The sequence below is a fragment of the Panulirus ornatus genome, chromosome 12 (assembly GCF_036320965.1).
Source record: "Panulirus ornatus isolate Po-2019 chromosome 12, ASM3632096v1, whole genome shotgun sequence".
Classification (NCBI taxonomy): domain Eukaryota; kingdom Metazoa; phylum Arthropoda; class Malacostraca; order Decapoda; family Palinuridae; genus Panulirus; species Panulirus ornatus.
The window spans coordinates 4,074,083-4,099,077 of record NC_092235.1 but is presented as its reverse complement, the minus strand read 5'-3'; the positions used below and the strand labels follow the sequence as shown (position 1 = coordinate 4,099,077).

At 39.5% G+C, this 24,995-nt stretch overlaps 2 non-coding genes across 2 annotated transcripts; both read right to left on the bottom strand.

The window, feature by feature from the left end:
- Window positions 1-2,098: 2,098 nt before the first annotated feature.
- TRNAI-GAU (transfer RNA isoleucine (anticodon GAU)) lies at window positions 2,099-2,170 on the bottom strand. Its single transcript has one exon. It is a non-coding gene; the product is annotated as a tRNA-Ile (tRNA).
- A 9,847-nt stretch (window positions 2,171-12,017) lies between these two features.
- TRNAV-GAC (transfer RNA valine (anticodon GAC)) lies at window positions 12,018-12,089 on the bottom strand. The gene has a single exon. It is a non-coding gene; the product is annotated as a tRNA-Val (tRNA).
- Between the last annotated feature and the right edge of the window lie 12,906 nt (window positions 12,090-24,995).

The window sequence follows — 24,995 nt, the reverse complement described above, 5'->3', positions numbered from 1 at the left end:
GGTTTCAGAAGTGGTAGAGGATGTGTGGATCAGGTGTTTGCCTTGAAGAATGTATGTGAGAAATACTTAGAAAAGCAAATGGATTTGTATGTAGCATTTATGGATCTGGAGAAGGCATATGATAGAGTTGATAGAGATGCTCTGTGGAAGGTATTAAGAATATATGGTGTGGGAGGCAAGTTGTTAGAAGCAGTGAAAAGTTTTTATCGAGGATGCAAGGCATGTGTACGTGTAGGAAGAGAGGAAAGTGATTGGTTCTCAGTGAATGTAGGTTTGCGGCAGGGGTGTGTGATGTCTCCATGGTTGTTTAATTTGTTTATGGATGGGGTTGTTAGGGAGGTAAATGCAAGAGTCCTGGAAAGAGGGGCAAGTATGAAGTCTGTTGGGGATGAGAGAGCTTGGGAAGTGAGTCAGTTGTTGTTCGCTGATGATACAGCGCTGGTGGCTGATTCAAGTGAGAAACTGCAGAAGCTGGTGACTGAGTTTGGTAAAGTGTGTGGAAGAAGAAAGTTAAGAGTAAATGTGAATAAGAGCAAGGTTATTAGGTACAGTAGGGTTGAGGGTCAAGTCAATTGGGAGGTGAGTTTGAATGGAGAAAAACTGGAGGAAGTGAAGTGTTTTAGATATCTGGGAGTGGATCTGTCAGCGGATGGAACCATGGAAGCGGAAGTGGATCATAGGGTGGGGGAGGGGGCGAAAATTTTGGGAGCCTTGAAAAATGTGTGGAAGTCGAGGACATTATCTCGGAAAGCAAAAATGAGTATGTTTGAAGGAATAGTGGTTCCAACAATGTTGTATGGTTGCGAGGCGTGGGCTATGGATAGAGTTGTGCGCAGGAGGATGGATGTGCTGGAAATGAGATGTTTGAGGACAATGTGTGGTGTGAGGTGGTTTGATCGAGTAAGTAACGTAAGGGTAAGAGAGATGTGTGGAAATAAAAAGAGCGTGGTTGAGAGAGCAGAAGAGGGTGTTTTGAAATGGTTTGGGCACATGGAGAGAATGAGTGAGGAAAGATTGACCAAGAGGATATATGTGTCGGAGGTGGAGGGAACGAGGAGAAGAGGGAGACCAAATTGGAGGTGGAAAGATGGAGTGAAAAAGATTTTGTGTGATCGGGGCCTGAACATGCAGGAGGGTGAAAGGAGGGCAAGGAATAGAGTGAATTGGAGCGATGTGGTATACAGGGGTTGACGTGCTGTCAGTGGATTAAATCAAGGCATGTGAAGCGTCTGGGGTAAGCCATGGAAAGCTGTGTAGGTATGTATATTTGCGTGTGTGGACGTGTGTATGTACATGTGTATGGGGGGGGGGTTGGGCCATTTCTTTCGTCTGTTTCCTTGCGCTACCTCGCAAACGCGGGAGACAGCGACAAAGTATAAAAAAAAAAAAAAAAAAATATATATATATATATATATATATATATATATATATATATATATATATATATCATATATATATATAAGACTGAAAACAATGAATTTCCCAAATAACAAAAATGGAAGCGCCGGGGTTTGAACCCGGGACCTCTCGCATGCCAAGCGAGTGCTCTACCACTGAGCTACGCCCCCAAGAACATATTTTGTGACATAGTATTATATGAAGCAGTGAGATTACCACGGCAAAATAGTGTTTGACCGACCGTTGCCGACTAGCCGGCAAAATAACCACAGGGTAATTCTCCATGTTGCTGTCGTGTTTTCCTCTCAATTTTCCACGAAGAAATGAGTTTTAATCTTTTATTGTCGTTGCAGTAGACTGGAACTATGTAATAAACTGGAACTAAGCAATAGACTGGAACCAAGCTGACCTGGTATGAGGTCAGAGCCCTCATTATCATCACTGCTAACTACCGGAAGCAGATTAAGTCGTTCCACAACCGATGTCCGGCCCATGTTAACTCTGATGTGCCCAGCAGTTGGAGGAGGATCGCCAGAAGCTTCTGGAAGATTTCAAGGACGTCTTGGTGGACCTGACCCTTTCAGATAAGGTCGAAAACCCCAATTTATTGTGAAGATCTTTACTACAACGTTGGATGAACATACTGAATGTTGCACACATGTGATGCGGACAAAATGAAAAAAGAAAAACACAAAAATTATGTCTGGTGTGGGTCTCGAACCCACGACCTTGAGTTTATCAGACTCATGCTCTACCACTGAGCTAACCAGACAATAGAAAATTCGTCTGTTTCTTCAATTTGAAATAATGAAAATCTTTGCGAGGCAGCGTTAAGAAAAGAGAGATGTCTTTGACGAAATTTACTTGCTTGACTCCTTCTTCTGTTCCTCATTATCGAAAGTAAACATACTGAAGGATAAATATATATATATGTATATATATATATATATATATATATATATATATATATATATATATATATATATATATATATATATATACATATATTTTTTTTTTTTTTTTTTTATACTTTGTCGCTGTCTCCCGCGTTTGCGAGGTAGCGCAAGGAAACAGACGAAAGTAATGGCCCAACCCACCCCCATACACATGTATATACATACGTCCACACACGCAAATATACATACCTACACAGCTTTCCATGGTTTACCCCAGACGCTTCACATGCCTTGATTCAATCCACTGACAGCACGTCAGCCCCGGTATACCACATCGCTCCAATTCACTCTATTCCTTGCCCTCCTTTCACCCTCCTGCATGTTCACGCCCCGATCACACAAAATCTTTTTCACTCCATCTTTCCACCTCCAGTTTGGTCTCCCTCTTCTCCTTGTTCCCTCCACCTCCGACACATATATCCTCTTGGTCAATCTTTCCTCACTCATCCTCTCCATGTGCCCAAACCACTTCAAAACACCCTCTTCTGCTCTCTCAACCACGCTCTTTTTATTTCCACACATCTCTCTTACCCTTACGTTACTCACTCGATCAAACCACCTCACACCACACATTGTCCTCAAACATCTCATTTCCAGCACATCCATCCTCCTGCGCACAACTCTATCCATAGCCCACGCCTCGCAACCATACAACATTCTTGGAACCACTATTCCTTGAAACATACCCATTTTTGCTTTCCGAGATAATGTTCTCGACTTCCACACATTCTTCAAGGCCCCCAGAATTTTCGCCCCCTCCCCCACCCTATGATCCACTTCCGCTTCCATGGTTCCATCCGCTGCCAGATCCACTCCCAGATATCTAAAACACTTAACTTCCTCCAGTTTTTCTCCATTCGAACTCACCTCCCAATTGACTTGACCCTCAACCCTACTGTACCTAATAACCTTGCTCTTATTCACATTTACTCTTAACTTTCTTCTTCAACACACTTTACCAAACTCAGTCACCAGCTTCTGCAGTTTCACACATGAATCAGCCACCAGCGCTGTGTCATCAGCGAACAACAACTGACTCACTTCCCAAGCTCTCTCATCCCCAACAGACTTCATACTTGCCCCTCTTTCCAAAACTCTTGCATTTACCTCCCTAACAACCCCATCCATAAACAAATTAAACAACCATGGAGACATCACACACCCCTGCCGCAAACCTACATTCACTGAGAACCAATCACTTTCCTCTCTTCCTACACGTACGCATGCCTTACATCCTCGATAAAAACTTTTCACTGCTTCTAACAACTTTCCTCCCACACCATATATTCTTAATACCTTCCACAGAGCATCTCTATCAACTCTATCATATGCCTTCTCCAGATCCATAAATGCTACATACAGATCCATTTGCTTTTCTAAGTATTTCTCACATACATTCTTCAAAGCAAACACCTGATCCACACATCCTCTACCACTTCTGAAACCACACTGCTCTTCCCCAATCTGATGCTCTGTACATGCCTTCACCCTCTCAATTAATACCCTCCCATATAATTTACCAGGAATACTCAACAAACTTATACCTCTGTAATTTGAGCACTCACTCTTATCCCCTTTGCCTTTGTACAATGGCACTATGCACGCATTGCGCCAATCCTCAGGCACCAGACCATGAGTCATACATACATTAAATAACCTTACCAACCAGTCAACATGAGAAGAGTGGGAGGTGGGTTGATTAGAATGGGTAGTGAGTGGTGGGATGAAGAAGTAAGAGTATTAGTGAAAGAGAAGAGAGAGGCATTTGGACGATTTTTGCAGGGAAAAAATTCAATTGAGTGTTAGATGTATAAAAGAAAGAGACAGGAGGTCAAGAGAAACGTGCAAGAGGTGAAAAAAAGGGCAAATGAGAGATGGGGTGAGAGAGTATCATTAAATTTTAGGGAGAATAAAAAGATGTTCTGGAAGGAGGTAAATAAAGGGCGTAAGACAAGGGAGCAAATGGGAACTTCAGTGAAGGGCGCAAATGGGGAGGTGATAACAAGTAGTGGTGATGTGAGAAGGAGATGGAGTGAGTATTTTGAAGGTTTGTTGAATGTGTTTGATATATATATATATATATATATATATATATATATATATATATATATATATATATATATATATATATATATATATATATATATATATATATATATATATATATATATATATATATATATATATATATATATATAAATTGTACATTTCCTTTTCCATAGCCAGAGGTTGATCCATTATGTGACGTTCATTTTTTTCATTCTTTTCAAGCTAAAAGTTTGTTTTCTAAATTGTTTCTTACATTTTTCATATGTATATATATGTATGTGTGTGTGTGTGTGTATGTGCGTATGTGTGTGTGTGTGTGTGTGTGTGTGTGTATATATATATATGTATATTATCCCTGGGGATAGGGGTGAAAGAATACTTCCCACGTATTCCTCGCGTGTCGTAGAAAGCGACTAGAGGGGACGGGAGCGGGGGGCCAGAAATCCTCCCCTCCTTGTATTAACTTTCTAAAATGGGAAACAGAAGAAGGAGTCACGCGGGGAGTGCTCATCCTCCTCGAAGGCTCAGAGTGGGGTGCCTAAATGTGTGTGGATGTAACCAAGATGTGAAAAAAGGAGAGATAGGTAGTATGTTTGAGGAAAGGAACCTGGATGTTTTGGCTCTGAGTGAAACGAAGCTCAAGGGTAAAGGGGAAGAGTGGTTTGGAAATGTCTGGGGAGTGAAGTCAGGGGTTAGTGAGAGGACAAGAGCAAGGGAAGGAGTAGCAATACTCCTGAAACAGGAGTTGTGGGAGTATGTGATAGAATGTAAGAAAGTAAATTCTCGATTAATATGGGCAAAATTGAAAGTTGATGGAGAGAGGTGGGTGATTATTGGTGCATATGCACCTGGGCATGAGAAGAAATATCATGAGAGGCAAGTGTTTTGGGAGCAGCTAAATGAGTGTGTTAGCGGTTTTGATGCACGAGACCGGGTTATAGTGATGGGTGATTTGAATGCGAAGGTGAGTAATGTGGCAGTTGAGGGAATAATTGGTATGCATGGGGTGTTCAGTGTTGTAAATGGAAATGGTGAAGAGCTTGTAGATTTATGTGCTGAAAAAGGACTGATGATTGGGAATACCTGGTTTAAAAAGCGAGATATACATAAGTATACTTATGTAAGTAGGAGAGATGGCCGGAGAGCGTTATTGGATTACGTGTTAATTGACAGGCGTGCGAAAGAGAGACTTTTGGATGTCAATGTGCTGAGAGGTGCAACTGGAGGGATGTCTGATCATTATCATGTGGAGGCTAAGGTGAAGATTAGTATGGGTTTTCAGAAAAGAAGAGTGAATGTTGGGGTGAAGAAGGTGGTGAGAGTAAGTGAGCTTGGGAAGGAGACCTGTGTGAGGAAGTATCAGGAGAGACTGTGTACAGAATGGAAAAAGGTGAGAACAATGGAAGTAAGGGGAGTGGGGGAGGAATGGGATGTATTTAGGGAATCAGTGATGGATTGCGCAAAAGATGCTTGTGGCATGAGAAGAGTGGGAGGTGGGCTGTTTAGAAAGGGTAGTGAGTGGTGGGATGAAGAAGTAAGAGTATTAGTGAAAGAGAAGAGGGAGGCATTTGGACGATTTTTGCAGGGAAAAAATGCAATTGAGTGGGAGAAGTATAAAAGAAAGAGACAAGAGGTCAAGAGAAAGGTGCAAGAGGTGAAAAAAAGGGCAAATGAGAGTTGGGGTGAGAGACTATCAGTAAATTTTAGGGAGAATAAAAAGATGTTCTGGAAGGAGGTAAATAGGGTGCGTAAGACAAGGGAGCAAATGGGAACTTCAGTGAAGGGCGTAAATGGGGAGGTGATAACAAGTAGTGGTGATGTGAGAAGGAGATGGAATGAGTATTTTGAAGGTTTGTTGAATGTGTCTGATGACAGAGTGGCAGATATAGGGTGTTTTGGTCGAGGTGGTGTGCAAAGTGAGAGGGTTAGGGAAAATGATTTGGTAAACAGAGAAGAGGTAGTAAAAGCTTTGCGGAAGATGAAAGCCGGCAAGGCAGCAGGTTTGGATGGTATTGCAGTGGAATTTATAAAAAAAAGGGGGTGACTGTATTGTTGACTGGTTGGTAAGGTTATTTAATGTATGTATGACTCATGGTGAGGTGCCTGAGGATTGGCGGAATGCGTGCATAGTGCCATTGTACAAAGGCAAAGGGGATAAGAGTGAGTGCTCAAATTACAGAGGTATAAGTTTGTTGAGTATTCCTGGTGAATTATATGGGAGGGTATTGATTGAGAGGGTGAAGGCATGTACAGAGCATCAGACTGGGGAAGAGCAGTGTGGTTTCAGAAGTGGTAGAGGATGTGTGGATCAGGTGTTTGCTTTGAAGAATGTATGTGAGAAATACTTAGAAAAGCAAATGGATTTGTATGTAGCATTTATGGATCTGGAGAAGGCATATGATAGAGTTGATAGAGATGCTCTGTGGAAGGTATTAAGAATATATGGTGTGGGAGGAAAGTTGTTAGAAGCAGTGAAAAGTTTTTATCGAGGATGTAAGGCATGTGTACGTGTAGGAAGAGAGGAAAGTGGTTGGTTCTCAGTGAATGTAGGTTTGCGGCAGGGGTGTGTGATGTCTCCATGGTTGTTTAATTTGTTTATGGATGGGGTTGTTAGGGAGGTAAATGCAAGAGTCTTGGAAAGACGGGCAAGTATGAAGTCTGTTGGGGATGAGAGAGCTTGGGAAGTGAGTCAGTTGTTGTTCGCTGATGATACAGCGCTGGTGGCGGATTCATGTGAGAAACTGCAGAAGCTGGTGACGGAGTTTGGTAAAGTGTGTGGAAGAAGAAAGTTAAGAGTAAATGTGAATAAGAGCAAGGTTATTAGGTACAGTAGGGTTGAGGGTCAAGTCAATTGGGAGGTGAGTTTGAATGGAGAAAAACTGGAGGAAGTGAAGTGTTATAGATATCTGGGAGTGGATCTGTCAGCGGATGGAACCATGGAAGCGGAAGTGGATCATAGGGTGGGGGAGGGGGCAAAAATTTTGGGAGCCTTGAAAAATGTGTGGAAGTCGAGAACATTATCCCGGAAAGCAAAAATGGGTATGTTTGAAGGAATAGTGGTTCCAACAATGTTGTATGGTTGCGAGGCGTGGGCTATGGATAGAGTTTTGCGCAGGAGGATGGATGTGCTGGAAATGAGATGTTTGAGGACAATGTGTGGTGTGAGGTGGTTTGATCGAGTAAGTAACGTAAGGGTAAGAGAGATGTGTGGAAATAAAAAGAGCGTGGTTGAGAGAGCAGAAGAGGGTGTTTTGAAGTGGTTTGGGCACATGGAGAGAATGAGTGAGGAAAGATTGACCAAGAGGATATATGTGTCGGAGGTGGAGGGAACGAGGAGAAGAGGGAGACCAAATTGGAGGTGGAAAGATGGAGTGAAAAGGATTTTGTGTGATCGGGGCCTGAACATGCAAGAGGGTGAAAGGAGGGCAAGGAATAGAGTGAATTGGAGCGATGTGGTATACAGGGGTTGACGTGCTGTCAGTGGATTGAATCAAGGCATGTGAAGCGTCCGGGATAAACCATGGAAAGCTGTGTAGGTATGTATATTTGCGTGTGTGGACGTATGTATGTACATGTGTATGGCGGGGGTTGGGCCATTTCTTTCGTCTGTTTCCTTGCGCTACCTCGCAAACGCGGGAGACAGCGACGAGGTAAAAAAAAAAAAAAAAAAAAAAAAAAAAAAAATATATATATATATATATATATATATATATATATATATATATATATATATATATATAAATATATATATATATATATATATATATATATATATATATATATATATATTTTTTTTTTTTTTTTATACTTTGTCGCTGTCTCTCCTATGAGTCCACTGGGAAAATGAAACACAAAAAGTTCCCAAGTGCACTTTCGTGTAATAATCACATCATCAGGGGATACACAAGAGAGGAATATAACAGTCAGTTGATATACATCGAAGAGGCGAAGCAGGGACGCCATTTGGTAAACATGTGATTGTCCAAAATTGTGATCCTTTCCAATATATATATATATATATATATATACATATATATATATATTCCCATTTTAGAAAGTTAAAAAAATACAAGGAGGGGAGGATTTCTGGCCCCCCGCTCCCGTCCCCTCTAGTCGCCTTCTACGACACGCGAGGAATGCGTGGGAAGTATTCTTTCACCCCTATATCCCCAGCGACAAAGTATAAAAAAAAAAAAAAAAAAAAAAAAAAAAAAAAAAAAAATATATGTATATATATATATATACACACACACACACACACATACACACGCACATATACACACACACACACATACATATGTATACATATGAAAAATGTAAGAAACAATTTAGAAAACTGAAACTTCTAGCTTGAAATGAAATGAAAAAAATGGATGTCACATAATGGTTCAACCTCTGGCTATGGAAAAAGGAAATGTATAATTTATTTACACAAACGTCAATAGTAGTTCTCATCAATTTGACCACTGTATCATTAAGCTTCAATGTCTAAGCTACATTTTTTCCAATTTCACTATTTTCTTGTCAAAGCACAATGTATGAAAACTACCACTCCAGTAACACACTATAAACACTTACTTCCCCTTTAAAAAAGTTCTGGGGAAGTCAGTCTCGATACACTGCGGGACACTCTACCACAGTGTATCGAGACAGAGGATGGATGTGCTGGAAATGAGATGTTTGAGGACAATATGTGGTGTGAGGTGGTTTGATCGAGTAAGTAACGTAAGGGTAAGAGAGATGTGTGGAAATAAAAAGAGCGTGGTTGAGAGAGCAGAAGAGGGTGTTTTGAAATGGTTCGGGCACATGGAGAGAATGAGTGAGGAAAGATTGACCGAAATATCGAAAAGGATCACAATTTTGCACGTGATCAAGTTTATTCTTATGAGTCCACGGGGAAAATAAACACGATAAGTTCCCAAGTGCACTTTCGTGTAAAACTCACATCATCAGGGGAGACACAAGAGAAAAATATAACAGTCAGTTGATATACAACGAAGAGACGGAGCGAGGATGCCATATGGTAAACATGTGATTGTCCAAGAAAGACAACAAGCGTATCATAAACTTATTATGTGGACAAGAAGGTGAATTGTTTACAAATTCTATCAACATTAAAGTTATCCAATCTGTGTAGACCATCACTGATATTAAGATTATAATTCTTTGTGTATTGAAATTTCAATGATGCCCAATTGTGTATTATATTCATCATATTATAATGCAATTGTGTCAAATAATGGAGATAAAGAATGAAAGATAAACTATGGCCATGATTTCTACTAGCTCAAGTGCATTAGATATGGTGGACAATTCAGTTTAAGTGAAGATGCCCAATTGTACATTATATGTATCATATGGGACATTTCAGTTTGTAGTGAAGATGCCTTACTTTGTATTGTATATATATTCCAAACTAATGTTGGAAAGTAGTGAAAATAAAGAATTAGAGATCATTAAACTCTATGGCCGTGATTTCTTCCAGCTCAAGAGTAGTAGATATGGTGGGCAATTCAGTTTACGGTGAAGATTCTGTATTGTATATATCATATTGTACTCTAGGTGTTTCAAGAAGTGAAGATACAGAAGCCCTCTTTCTCAATCCTTGCACCTATCTCTTGACCTCTTGCCTCCTTCTCTTATACATCTCCCAGTCATTTGCACTATTTCTCTGCAAAACTCTTCCAAATGCTTCTCTTCTCTTTTACTAATATATATATATATATATATATATATATATATACATATATATATATATATATATATATATATATATATATATATATATATATATATATATATATATATATATATATATATATATATATATATATATATATATATATATATATATATATATATATATATATATATATATATATATTAGTAAAAGAGAAGAGAGGCATTTGGACGAGTTTTGCAGGGAAATAGTGCAAATAGCCTTTTCGGTTGGCTTTGGATCCGCCCTTGAACGTAGTTTGGAGGATTTGGGGGATCAGGTCAATAACGTTAAGCTCACTACAACCTTCATATTCACTAACGTTTATCTTCACTACTAGGTTATTTTCATTTAATCATATCTTCACTATACCCTCTTCTTCACGACTCCGTTATTTCTACCATACCATTATCATTGTAGTCCCTGATGTTCACTAAAAGTAGTTCTTATCTTCACTACATAATCATTTTGAATAAACTTTACTCTTTAATAACCCTCATCTCTACTACATTCGTATCTTCACTACATTCGTATCTTCACTACAACCTATCTTGACAATATCCTTATCATCACTATACTCTTCTTCACTACACTCTCATCTTAACATCATCCTTCTGTTTACCGAACTTAGTTCAAAGTCTGACTTGAACGTAGCTTTGGAAAGTTTGTGTTCCTCATTGTGTTACCTCCTTATTATCATTGTAAAGGCAATTGCCACCACTCCCTAACTAAACCCTCATCGTCACTACACTCTCATCATTATCATTACTTCTTGATGTTCAATACAAAATTTTAACATATACATTTATCTTCACTACAGAATAATTTTCATTGCCCCTTAATCTTCATTACTCCTTGTTTCAGCTACATTCGTATCTTCCATTCATTCTTATATCTTATATTAGTTATATCTTTACAATATCTTTATATCTTCTCAGTTCCGTCTTTTGTAAAATTGAAAATGAGAGTAAAGGATTTCCGGCCTTCTGCTCCCTCCCCTTTTAGTCGCCTTGTACGCCACGCAGGGAATACGTGGCAAGTATACTTTCTTCCCTATCCCCAGGGATAACAGCATCTGGTGTTCCCAGACGGTCACCCATCCAAGTACTAACCAGACCCAACGTTGCTTAACTTCCCTGATCGGACGATATATATATATATATATATATATATATATATATATATATATATATATATATATATATATATATATATATATATATATAACACCGAAAACAATGAATTTCCCAAATAACAAAAATGGAAGCGCCGGGGTTTGAACCCGGGTCCTCTCGCATGCCAAGCGAGTGCTCTACCACTGAGCTACGCCCCCAAGAACATATTTTGTGACATAGTATTATATGAAGTACTGAGATTACCACGGCAAAATAGTGTTTGACCGACCGTTGCCGACTAGCCGGCAAAATAACCACTGGGTAAATCTCCATGTTGCTGTCGTGTTTTCCTCTCAATTTTCCACGAAGAAATGTTTTACTTTTTTATTGTCGTTGCAATAGACTGGAACTAAGCAATAGACTGGAACTAAGCTGACCTGGTATGAGGTCAGAGCCCTCATCATCATCCCTGCTAACTACCGGAAGCAGATTAAGTCGTTCCACAACCGATGTCCGGCCCATGTTAACTCTGATGTGCCCAGCAGTTGGAGGAGGATCGCCAGAAGCTTCTGGAAGATTTCAAGGACGTCTTGGTGGACCTGACCCTTTCAGATAAGGTCGAAAACCACAATTTATTGTGAAGATCTTCACTATAACGTTGGATGAACATACTGAATGTTGCACACATGTGATGCGGACAAAATGAAAAAAGATAAAGACAAAATTTATGTCTGGTGTGGGTCTCGAACCCACGGCCTTGAGTGTGTCAGACAAAATTTATGTCTGGTGTGGGTCTCGAACCCACGGCCTTGAGTGTGTCAGACTCACGCTCTACCACTGAGCTAACCAGACAATAGAAAAATACGTCTGTTTCTTCAATATGAATTAATGAAAATCTTTGCGAGGCAGAGTTAAGAAAAGAGAGATGTCTTTGACGAAATTTACTTGTTTGGCTCCTTCTTTTGTTCCGCAGTATCGAAAGTAAACATACTGAAGGATATATATATATATATATATATATATATATATATATATATATATATATATATATATATATATATATATATATATATATATATATATATATATATATATATATATATATATATACATAAATGTGAATAAGAGCAAGGTTATTAGGTACAGTAGGGTTGAGGGTCAACTCAATTGGGAGGTGAGTTTGAATGGAAAAAAACTGGAGGAAGTGAAGTGTTTCAGATATCTGGGAGTGGATCTGGTAGCGGATGGAACCATGGAAGCGGAAGTGGATCATAGGGTGGGGGAGGGGGCGAAAATCCTGGGGGCCTTGAAGAATGTGTGGAAGTCGAGAACATTATCTCGGAAAGCAAAAATGGGTATGTTTGAAGGAATAGTGGTTCCAACAATGTTGTATGGTTGCGAGGCGTGGGCTATGGATAGAGTTGTGCGCAGGAGGATGGATGTGCTGGAAATGAGATGTTTGAGGACAATGTGTGGTGTGAGGTGGTTTGATCGAGTGAGTAACGTAAGGGTAAGAGAGATGTGTGGAAATAAAAAGAGCGTGGTTGAGAGAGCAGAAGAGGGTGTTTTGAAGTGGTTTGGGCACATGGAGAGGATGAGTGAGGAAAGATTGACCAAGAGGATATATGTATCGGAGGTGGAGGGAACAAGGAGAAGAGGGAGACCAAATTGGAGGTGGAAAGATGGAGTGAAAAAGATTTTGTGTGATCGGGGCCTGAACATGCAGGAGGGTGAAAGGAGGGCAAGGAATAGAGTGAATTGGAGCGATGTGGTATACCGGGGTTGACGTGCTGTCAGTGGATTGAAGCAGGATATGTGAAGCGTCTGGGGTAAACCATGGAAAGCTGTGTAGGTATGTATATTTGCGTGTGTGGACGTATGTATATACATGTGTATGGGGGGGGGGTTGGGCCATTTCTTTTGTCTGTTTCCTTGCGCTACCTCGCAAACGCGGGAGACAGCGACAAAGTATAATAAAAAAATATAATAATATATATATATATATATATATATATATATATATATATATATATATATATATATATATATATTGAAAAGGATCACAATTTTGCACGTGATCAAGGATATTCTTATGAGTTCACAGGGAAAATAAACACGATAAGTTCCCAAGTGCACTTTCGTGTAAAACTCACATCATCATGGGAGACACAAGAGAGAAATATAAGTCAGTTGATAAACAACGAAGAGACGTAGCTAGGACGCCATATGGTAAACATGTGATTGTCCAAGACAGACAACAAGCGTATCATAAACTTATTTTGTGGACACGAAGTGAATTGTTTACAAATTTTATCAACATTAAAGTTATCCAATTTGTATAGACCATCACTAATATTAAGTTTATAATTCTTTGTGTATTCAGAAATAGAAGATTCAATTATATTTTTCGTGGTGCTTCAGTTAGAGTTAAAAACTGAGATGGCATTATTAACTCTAATTCCAGTACCACGAGAAATATCATTGAATCATCTATCATTAAATACACAAAGAATTATAAACCTTAAGGAAGCAACATGGTGGTCAAAAAAAAGCTGCAGGAATGAAGTTTATGAATGGAATATCAGTGAGACGATCCAAATGACGAATGAATGAGAGCGTAGTCAACATACAATATAAAAGGACATATTATGAATGGCAGCCAGGCAAGTAACGGCCCAACTGAATGGAAGGATTTAAAAGTTCGCGTTATATGACGAATTTTGATAGATTATCCAAATTTCCATTCCAGTTATGAAACTTAATGGTTGGGTTCAGTTCTAGAGACAAAGTTTAAAGGATTGTGTTTCAGAGATGAACCACAAAGGATATCGTTAAATTTACTGACATTAAAATTTGTCAATTAAGTAAATCATTTTGCACAATAACTGTAATTTGACAGAGTTAAAAGTTCGCAGTTTCATTACAATTCTAATTTAAAAGTTTGAGTTTCAATGATGGTTTGCACAAGCTTAACGTACATTTTTGTGTTTATATGACGTATCTTAAAGGACTCTGGTAAAATAACGCAGCTGGAAGGTTTACGTTCAAATGATGGTGTTTAAATGTTTATTGATGAATGGTAGATTTAAATGGATAGATATTAAGTTCGCGTTTTCATGAGCGACTTTAAACCTTGTGGTTGAATGTCACAGTTTAAATGTTGGTATGTACAATGTTGACCAGATGGCGGTAGTGTGTAGACACAGCCATACCAGGTCGTATTTATCATCATTAAAGTCACCTTCCTTACTTACTTATGGCGGCGATGAAATTCACTGGTTCTTGATTGTGCACCAATTAACCTATCAGATAATGGTACAATGTTTGCCTGGTGTTGCATATATCACGTCTGTTGTTGAAACACAAGAATGCCAGGTGACTTTGGGAGTGGATGATAATGTAAAGATCAATATAAATGTGGGAAATCTTGAACCGCCATCACCAGACACAACACATGTTTGGATCTGGCGGGGGGAGGGACTTGCCTGTGACGTCACGATGCCCCGCCTCCAGCCTGGCGCCGCTGTGTGTGTGTGTGTGTGTGTGTGTGTGTGTGTGTGTGTGTGTGTGTGTGTGTGTGTGTACTACTTTAATCATTATCACGTGAGTCTTTTGAGGAAGGATTTGTACACTCGTGTTGCCCCGTCTCTTAACCTTGTAAGTGTAAAATATGTTTTCACTCCTATGTGTACACACACACACACACACACACACACACACACACACACATAACCTATAATATTATCTAGTATTTTCTTCAGACGGATATCTTACACCTTGATTATAAAAGCCAAAGAAAAACTTATAAAAACATATACATATCTTTCCACACGTGTAGATATATGTTATGTATTGAAATGTGGCGGAAAAATGCCTTATATATTAACAAACGTGATTGAGGACTTAAAGACTCTGGTACAAACATAATGGTTATTGTGATAAATGATTTATTTATGATAAATATGTATTGTGTTGCATTATAATGGTTGTTCAGAACCAAGGTTCTTAAACCTGAATCAGTGAAATACTATCAGAAATAGAAAACCTGTTAAACATAAACATTTATAGTGATTAACCACAGAATATATTTTCCTCTGGGTATGTAAAATAAAATACAGTACAGGGAGCTAGTTTGAGGAAGAGTATTTCATATTTTAACAAAATATTTACCTGTAATAGCGTCCCTTATCTTTCGTCATCATTTCTTATGTTTACTATCAAGAAATGTCTTTTATGTAACATAAAAATTCTGTCTAGGTATTTGATTAATGTTGTCCAAGGATGAGCTACATGCCACACGTGGTCAGGTCATAGTGGTGGTGGTCAGGTCAGTGGGCGGTGTGTGTGTGTGTGTGTGTGTGTGTAGCCCCTGGGTTCATGTTGGCCACAGCCACCCACCGGCCAGCCGGGCAGTAGTTTATAACTAAGACTGGTAGTTTCACATGCCACTTGGAGTGTCCCTCACTACAGAACTTGAGCAGCTCTTATCCTGAGGTGGAGCAGTTGATCCTCTCCACCAGGCTGGTACACTTGGTCTGCACCAGGTGGCTCCCTCCTGGTCATCCTGAGTGGTTGGTTGCTGTGTGGGATTTAATGACCATTGACTTGTGAAGGTCATTAGGCCAGCTATCGTTTTATCATCTGATGAAACATGAAGCAACGCCAAATTTTCAATGATCCATCTAAACAATTGAGAATGATCAAGCCAGATATTGTTACGTTACGTCATCCAATCTTGCCACTCACATGTTACGGTAATCACGACTACATACATAGTGTTGTTACGACTGATGTTATGTATGTAGTTGATGACTTGTGGACACCAGAGGAAACCATCATTATAATGTCTTGTGTCACCAACATGTATCTATAATACTTCTATAACCAGCATGATCAAGAAGGTTATAACAACATTATCCTTGTGTCACCAACATGTATCTATAATACTTCTATAACCAGCATGATCAAGAAGGTTATAACAACATTATCCTTGTAGTTGTTGGATCAGTGTAGAGCAGAGCAATACCTGGTGAACATTACTTCCTGGTGGCCGCCATAAATACCACCAGTGTTTATAAGCTCACACATCACCAGGGGTTAAGATATGGTGTTATCCCTCACTGCTCTATATAGCACCAGCCACGGTGGCTGGGCCTCCAGCTTATACCTCACTCCTACTCTTCTATATCCCTAACTTCCTTGTGATCATCTCACTTTGAATAACTAGATCTTCACATAACAGTTGTTTGTTGTTGTTGTTGTTGTTGTTGTTGTTGTTACATGTTGTAGGTTTATGTTCTGCCACTGGACGACTCGTTCTCTGATCTTACCCAACATATAAATGTTTGTGTTGAAGTTCGTCAGGTGTTTATCATACGGAGTCCGTAACACGTAAGTCTGTCTATCGTTCACTATACTGGATAGTAACCGGTAAAGGTTATTAAAGATATCTACACCAGAAACTGTGCCACACAACAAAACATACAAATCACGATATTTGCAACATGATAACATGTTTGACTTAATGACCATCAGCAGGTAAGGTCATCAAGCCACACCATACATACGTCAGACAGTAACATCAGTTGTATAACAGGATGTATATATGTGGTTGGATTTAAGGGCTATCACCTTAAGGTCATGAAGCCAGAATGTGAACCATAACCACTTACGGGTGGAGTCCGGTAACATCTTTCATAGCATTATGTCTCAAACAGAATACAGTAGTCAGTTTCTGTTAAGTATTCTGCACTTCAACTGATTAATGCTATGATAAGGATGAAGAGAATTACAAACTATGAATAATCATTGTAAGGATCACATCAAGGATGAAACATATATAACTAGAAGTGTTAAGGAAACAAAGATGGTGAAATACCTTGACCCGCCCGGGATCAGTAGCACCTGTGGTAATGGACACACCTTTGTAATGCTTGATCACTTACAACTGATCAACTTGATCACGAAAGTATTAGGTATTGTCCCTCAGAAGAATGCTTTACAAATATCTACAGAAGACGTATCTATGTTAGATAGACGCCATTTTTAGGAAATATCTTCACTTGGGACGTGTAACACTTGTGTGGATGGACACAACTTTGTAATGCATGATCCATTACACGAAATGAACTTCACTAACGAAGACTCATACAACGCCTCGCTGGAGAACATTCAACAAATCTCTATACCGAATTTTTATTATAGATACAAGACATTTGTTGAAAGTGAACATAAGATTTATGATACAAAAGGGACGTAACAGTATATAGTTTGTTACGAAAATAAAATACTCCTGCCTTAAACTAGCTCTCTTGTGTTGTTCTTCTTTTAAATCCCCAGAGAAGGAAAAGTTCTGTTGTTTATGATAATATAGATTTGTTTTTATCACCTCATTTGAATTTCTTATAATCTTTACTGATTCTAGCTGAAACGCATTGGTTTAAACAACCATTAAAGCTCAACACAACACATAGTCCTTTTAAACAAATAATTTATCAGAACAACATTATGTTTAATCAAATTCCTTAAGTCTTCTGTAACATTTTGAAGTACATAACATATTCCCAAGTCTTATCTAGCGCACCACTCTCTTCACCCCAACATTCTTCTTTTCTGAAAATCCCTACAGATCTTCACCATTGCCTCCACCAGATAATCTTATTATACTTAGTCGCTGTCTCCCGCGTTAGAAGGTAGTTCAGGGAAACAGACGAAAGAATGGCACCAACCCACTCACATACACATAGACATGCACGTCCACACAAGCACATATACAAACCTATACATTTCAACGTAAACAAATACATACACAAACATATACGTATATACCCATGTACATATCCATACCTGCTGCCTTTAACCATTCCCATCGCAACCCCGCTGTATATGAAAATAACCGCTCAAAATCTTTTTACACAATCTTTCCGCCTCCAATTTGGTCTCCCACTTCTCCTCATTCCTTTTAACATTGACACATATATCCTCTTTGTCAATCTTTCCTCACTCATTATCTCCATGTGACGAAACCATTTCAATACACCCTCTTCTGTTCTCTCAACCATACACTTTTTATTACCACACATCTCTCTTACCCTTTCATTACTTAATCAAACCATCTCACATCACATATTGCCCTCAAACATCTCATTTCCTACACATCCAACCATCTCCGCAAAACCCTATCTATAGCCCACGCCTCGCAACCATAGAACATTGTTGGAACCACTATTCCTTCAAACATACTCATTTTTCCTTCTCGAGATATTCTTTCCCTCCAGCATACACATTCTTCAACGCTCCCAGAACCTTCGCTCTCTCCCTCAACCTATGACTCGCTTCCGCTTCCATCGTTCCATCCGCTATCAAGTCCACTCCCAGATATCTACAACACTTCACTTTCTTCACTTTTCTCCATTCAAACTTACCTTCCAATTAACTTGTCCCTCAACCCCACTGAACCTAATAACCTTGCTCTTATTCACATTTACTCTCAGCTTTTTTCTTTCACACACTTCACCAAACTCAGTCACCAGCTTCTGCAGTTTCACTCCCGAATCAGCCGCCAGCGCTGTATCATCAGTGAATAACAACTTACTCACTTCCCAAGACCTCTCATCCACAACAGACTGCATACTAGCCCCTCTCTCCAAAACTCTTGCATTCACCTCCCTAACTACCCCATCCATAAACAAATTTAACTACCATGGAGATCCCACGCACCCCTGATGCAAACAGACATTCACTAGGAACCAATCACTTCCCTCTCTTCCTACTTGTGCACATGCCTTACATCCTTTGTAAAAACTTTTAACTGCTTCTAGCAACTTGCCTTCCACAGAGGATCTGTATCCACCCTATCCTATTCCTTCTCCAGATCCATAAATGCTACCTAAAAGTCCATCTGTATTTCTGTTTCTCACATACATTCTTCAAAGTAAGAATAATAGTAATAATGATGATAATAACGATAATAGTAATGACAATAATAATAGTAATGATAATATGATAATAATAGTAATAATAATAATAATAATAATAATAATAATAATAATAATAATAATAACAATAACAATAATAATGATAATGATAATAATGATAATAATAATAATAATAATAATAATAATGATAATAATAATAATAATAATAATAATAATAATAATAATAATAATAATAATAATAATAATAATAATAATGATAATAATAATGATAATAACAACTTATGCGTACATATATATTTCAGCGCATACATACACAGACAGCGAGACAGTGGAAGGAATACACAACAAAGGCCACATTCGTTCACACTCAGTCTCCAGCTGTCTTGTGTAATGCACTGAAACCATAGCTCCCTTTACACATCAAGGCCTCACAGACCTTTCCATGGTTTACCCCAGACGCTTCACATGCCCTGGCAATCTTTCCTCACTCATTATCTCCATATGTCCAAACCATTTCAACACACCCTTTTCTGCTGTGGACCACTTTAACAAAGGTTACTACGTATTTACCCAATTTCGACGTCATTTGAATCAGGTAAATTGCTGGACGAAGAAGTACTATGGCAGCGGTTACCAGTGTGCGCAAGACCAAAACTGTTACTACAACGGCGCCTCCAGCCAACAGCCTACAACAGAAAATCAAACTGAGTGCTGCAACGATGAAGAATTCCTTGATGAGGCCCCGAGGAGAGAGAGGATTCTTGAGGTGTTGTTGGTAATGATTGTGCCATAGTCTCCAAGATCACTGCTTTTCTGAAGACAACTGACCATACAGAGATACTGACCTTTGTGACCATCTTTACGATGAGTACAAGAATGCCAGTGAGCATCATCTTTGCCACCTCCACGACAAGTACCACAACTATCTCATCCAAGAATATTCTATGGACTTTCTGTGTGACCTGCACAGCGTAGTCAACCGTTCTAATGATAGGAAGCATTACCTCCTCCACCACCATTCTCACGAGGATGATGAACACTAAGAGGAACATAGTCACCTGGAATATGAGTTCCCGCACGATATTCCTCACAACTCTCCGCACAAGACCTACGAGCCATCTTATTGCGCTCACTACCAGAGGGTCCATTAGGCTCAAGAACTCCTGTTCGAGAACGAAGCAGGTGACTACAATGACCCAGATGGTGTAAAGTGCCAGGCGAACACTCTTACGAAGACATGAGAGAAACACACGCCTGCACATACCCACAAGGTACAACAATGCCGGTGCAAAATATGGGAGGGTAACCAATGACCAGGAGGATCCACTGCGCCATGGTAGCCGGTCCAGGAGCATGAGCAGCATTTCTTTAGGTTTTGTTGATCCAGTTTTTGGCAGGACACGTTGAACGTTTTTGTTCACAATGCGCATGATGATGGATGATCTGTTTTTGTTTTAGTGAGAGATTGTTGATGACATGTTCTCTTGATATCCGGGGTAGGTAATATAGTATGGTTGTAAACTTCGTATGGTTGTAGTTAAGATTTTGTATTGTCTCGAGTAGTTATGATAATACTTTTGGTAGGCATGAATATGAGCATATCAAGGATGGTTAATCCTGTTAAAATGTAGGGTAGTTATGATAAGCTTGAAGACAGGAAGAGGCGTGTGTTTTGATAGGGAAGTGTAGTGTACTACGTAGAGTAAGGTAAATATTTGATAATGATATGTGTATGGGAAAGACGTCACCATCTTTTATCACACACGAAAGATCACTACTGCTGTAATGTACGTAATGTACAACAATGATAATGCATAAGTTAGAGTGGTGAATATAGTTGCATGTTATGAATGGTAAAGATGACAGTGATCAAAATTGCAGTGAATTTATTCATGAAAGTGATAATTATGCCTCTGGTGGGGATTGGTAACTGTGTTAAGGGAATAATAACATTTCTTATTAATAAACCAAAACGCCGACACTGTTTCCCTTGATAGTGTCACATGCCATCCTGTTCACTCACGGGTCAGGTTAAGAGCTATCTTCACTACACACTTTACATTACTTGAAAATGTTTTTGACCTGCTGGCGCTTACAGGATCATATCAAGCATATGTTCACTATACCAGGATGATACTCATTGCTGAAGAGAAAAACGAAATGAATCGCACAACCAAGATGCTTTCTTCATACAAGGATAATTGTTTATCTTATGTATGACATACATAAACATACTTGCTTGCCATCACCCATTTCTGGCGCTACCCCGCCCCACAGGAAACAGCACCGATATTAACAAACGTGACTGAGGACTTAAAGAATCTGGTAAAACATAATGGTCATTGTGATGAATGATTTGTTTATCATAATTATGTATTGTGTTGCATTATAATGATTGTTCAGAACCAAGATCTTTAAGCCTGAATCCTTGATATTATATAAGAAATGATAAAACGTGTGAAATGCATAAATATTTATGATTATAAAGAACAGAATGCGTTATCATGTGGGTATCTAAGTGAAAATGCAATACAAGGAGCTAGACCATGACCTCATTCTTCTTATTCCATTCATCAACCACTCTTCTATGAACTTTGAAATTACTTCTCTGAATATATTTGAACAATATTGCCCTAATTTCATGCTATGTTCTCTAGGTTTGTGTGTGTGTGTGTGTGTGTGTGTGTGTGTGTGTGTTCTCAGAAAGTAACTATTATTCAACAATGATTTCCCAAAAGCCATTTACCTCATATCCTTTTATTTCGATGCTGGAAAATGGCTAAATTTTCGTCAAAGTGTTTTTTGTCTTATTAGTATTTATAATGATTCATTGATTCAAAAAGTATTGGTATTTCGAAACTATTTACATCCTTCAACATCTCTAGCCATCTTCACTACACTCTCAACACCATTGGCCATCCTGACTATTTCTTCGACACCTTTAGATTTCATCAAATAATGATCGCAACAAAACTAAATGAATCCGTCTACATATCCGGATTTGTATAGGATTTAATCTGGATAGATCTGGTTATGTGACGTCACATGACCCAGGGGTATATAAGGCCGGCGGTGAGAGAAGTGTAATCATTTGAGGATGGGACTCCGTACCGACAACATCTCCTCTCACACTCTCCGGCAAGAAGAAAATTTGGTAAGTGCACCTCAGGCCGGAGTCAAAATGAGCGTTCCAGTTGTAAAGTTGACCCAGAAGGATGTAAATGACCTGGTGGTCATGAGAGAGGTGGGTCGGGGAGGCAACGCCAAGATTGAAACGGTGTTGTTCCGTGGATCGTGTTGCGTCATCAAAAGCCTTCTGGACGGAGTGAGTTGGAAAAGTCTTATGGATGAAGCCGACATTCACAGGAGACTGGCTGGGGCTGGAGGAGCCCCTCTACTTCGAGCAGTGTGCCGCAACCCCCCATTGATCATCTTAAGCCACACTGGCCAGCCTTATGATAAGTTCATGAGAACATGTCGGTCGGACGAGGACCTGGTCGAGTCCGCCATCATGGTCGCTCGTCGGCTGATGGAAATCCATAAGAAAAACATTGTCCATAATGACGTCAAGGTCGAGAATGTGACGGTGACGATGGGTGAGAAGCCAGAGTTTCACATCATCGACTTCGGCTTGAGCGTTAAGAAGGGAAGCTGCGTTGAGTACAATGTTCCTGACCTGTGGTTGGCCCCTGAGGTCAGGGAGCGCAAGCCGGTCTCCCCAGCCAGTGACGTCTTCTCTTTTGGGCATCTAATGAGGCACGTGTCCATCCTGGTCAGGAAGCAGGGTGTGCGGGAAAGCCTCCAGGATCTTTACCAAACAACGACTCACAGCGACCCCTCAGAGAGACCAGCTCTGCCACTTATTATTGGTGAGCTGAAGAAGGTGATGAGGTCAGTCCGCCGGAGGCGTACCAGAGGAGGGGGCCAACGGAACCAGAGGAAAGGCAGGAAATGAGGTGCCCTTCCTCAACTATCTACCTCACAATAAGAACTTTGTTTTAGAGGAAATTATTATTTTTACATATCTTAAAACGGGAAAGACCTTTATTTTAGAGGAAATTACTATTTTTACATATCTTAAAACGGGAAAGACCTTTATTTTAGAGGAAATTAAAATATTTATTAAAAACGGAAAAAAATTATGGAACTCGACATGCAACCACCTCCTCGTGGTGAGTTCTGGGTGATAAGAGATCAAACATCTCTTATCAGCTAAGAGTTGCATACAAACGTATTTCCTGATAAGTAAAAGACAACTGGATAATGTTCTTATGATCTTAAATGTTCTTAGAGTCTGGCTAGTGTTATCTTGGAGGTCTTCTATCCCCTACAGCTCGAGCTGGGCCCAGACTGCATCATGGACAAAGATAAATGATCTTAGCCTAGCTATAATGGACAACGATAAATGACCTTAGCCTAGCTATAATGGACAACGATAAGTGATCTTAGCTTAACCATCATGGACAACGCTGCATTATCTTAGCATATCCGTCATGGTAAACAATAAATGATCTTAGCCTTACTATCATGGACAACGATAGATAATCTTAGCCTTGCCATCAAGGTCCATTTTCAGTCGTCCATCATAAATTTGCATGTTATTCTAATATTATTAGTAGTTTGAACCTTATAAAAGACTGACTTGGTTCAGTTGTATGTTTTCATACAAGAACCAATTGAAGTGTCCCAAGCATTTTGAAATGGCATTTGTACTACTTAACTCTCGATGTTAGTGAAAACATGTGAGATAACCACGACTGAGCAGCTTTCCTGTGTGCTGTGAATTTATTGCCTTCCTCTCTCTCTCTCTCTCTCTCTCTCTCTCTCTCTCTCTCTCTCTCTCTCTCTCTCTCTGTCTCTCTCTCTCTCTCTCTCTCTCTCTCTCTCTCTCTCTCTCTCTCTCTCTCTCTCTCTATCAAAATATTCAAAATTATGAAATTCAATGTAGCTAAACTTCTGAATTTCTTGTTTGTCTTGTAAAGTGGATCGTAGGGTTTTTTTGATATATATATATATATATATATATATATATATATATATATATATATATATATATATATATATATATATATTTATATATTTATATTTATTATACTTTGTCGCTGTCTCCCGCGTTTGCGAGGTAGCGCAAGGAAACAGACGAAAGAAATGGCCCAACCCCCCCCATACACATGTATATACATACGTCCACACACGCAAATATACATACCTACACAGCTTTCCATGGTTTACCCCAGACGCTTCACATGCCTTGATTCAATCCACTGACAGCACGTCAACCCCGGTATACCACATCGCTCCAATTCACTCTATTCCTTGCCCTCCTTTCACCCTCCTGCATGTTCAGGCCCCGATCACACAAAATCTTTTTCACTCCATCTTTCCACCTCCAATTTGGTCTCCCTCTTCTCCTCGTTCCCTCCACCTCCGACACATATATCCTCTTGGTCAATCTTTCCTCACTCATTCTCTCCATGTGACCAAACCACTTCAAAACACCCTCTTCTGCTCTCTCAACCACGCTCTTTTTATTTCCACACATCTATCTTACCCTTACGTTACTCACTCGATCAAACCACCTCACACCAAACATTGTCCTCAAACATCTCATTTCCAGCACATCCATCCTCCTGCGCACAACTCTATCCATAGCCCACGCCTCGCAACAATACAACATTGTTGGAACCACTATTCCTTCAAACATACCCATTTTTGTTTTCCGAGATAATGTTCTCGACTTCCACACATTCTTCAAGGCCCCCAGAATTTTCGCCCCCTCCCCCACCCTATGATCCACTTCCGCTTCCATGGTTCCATCCGC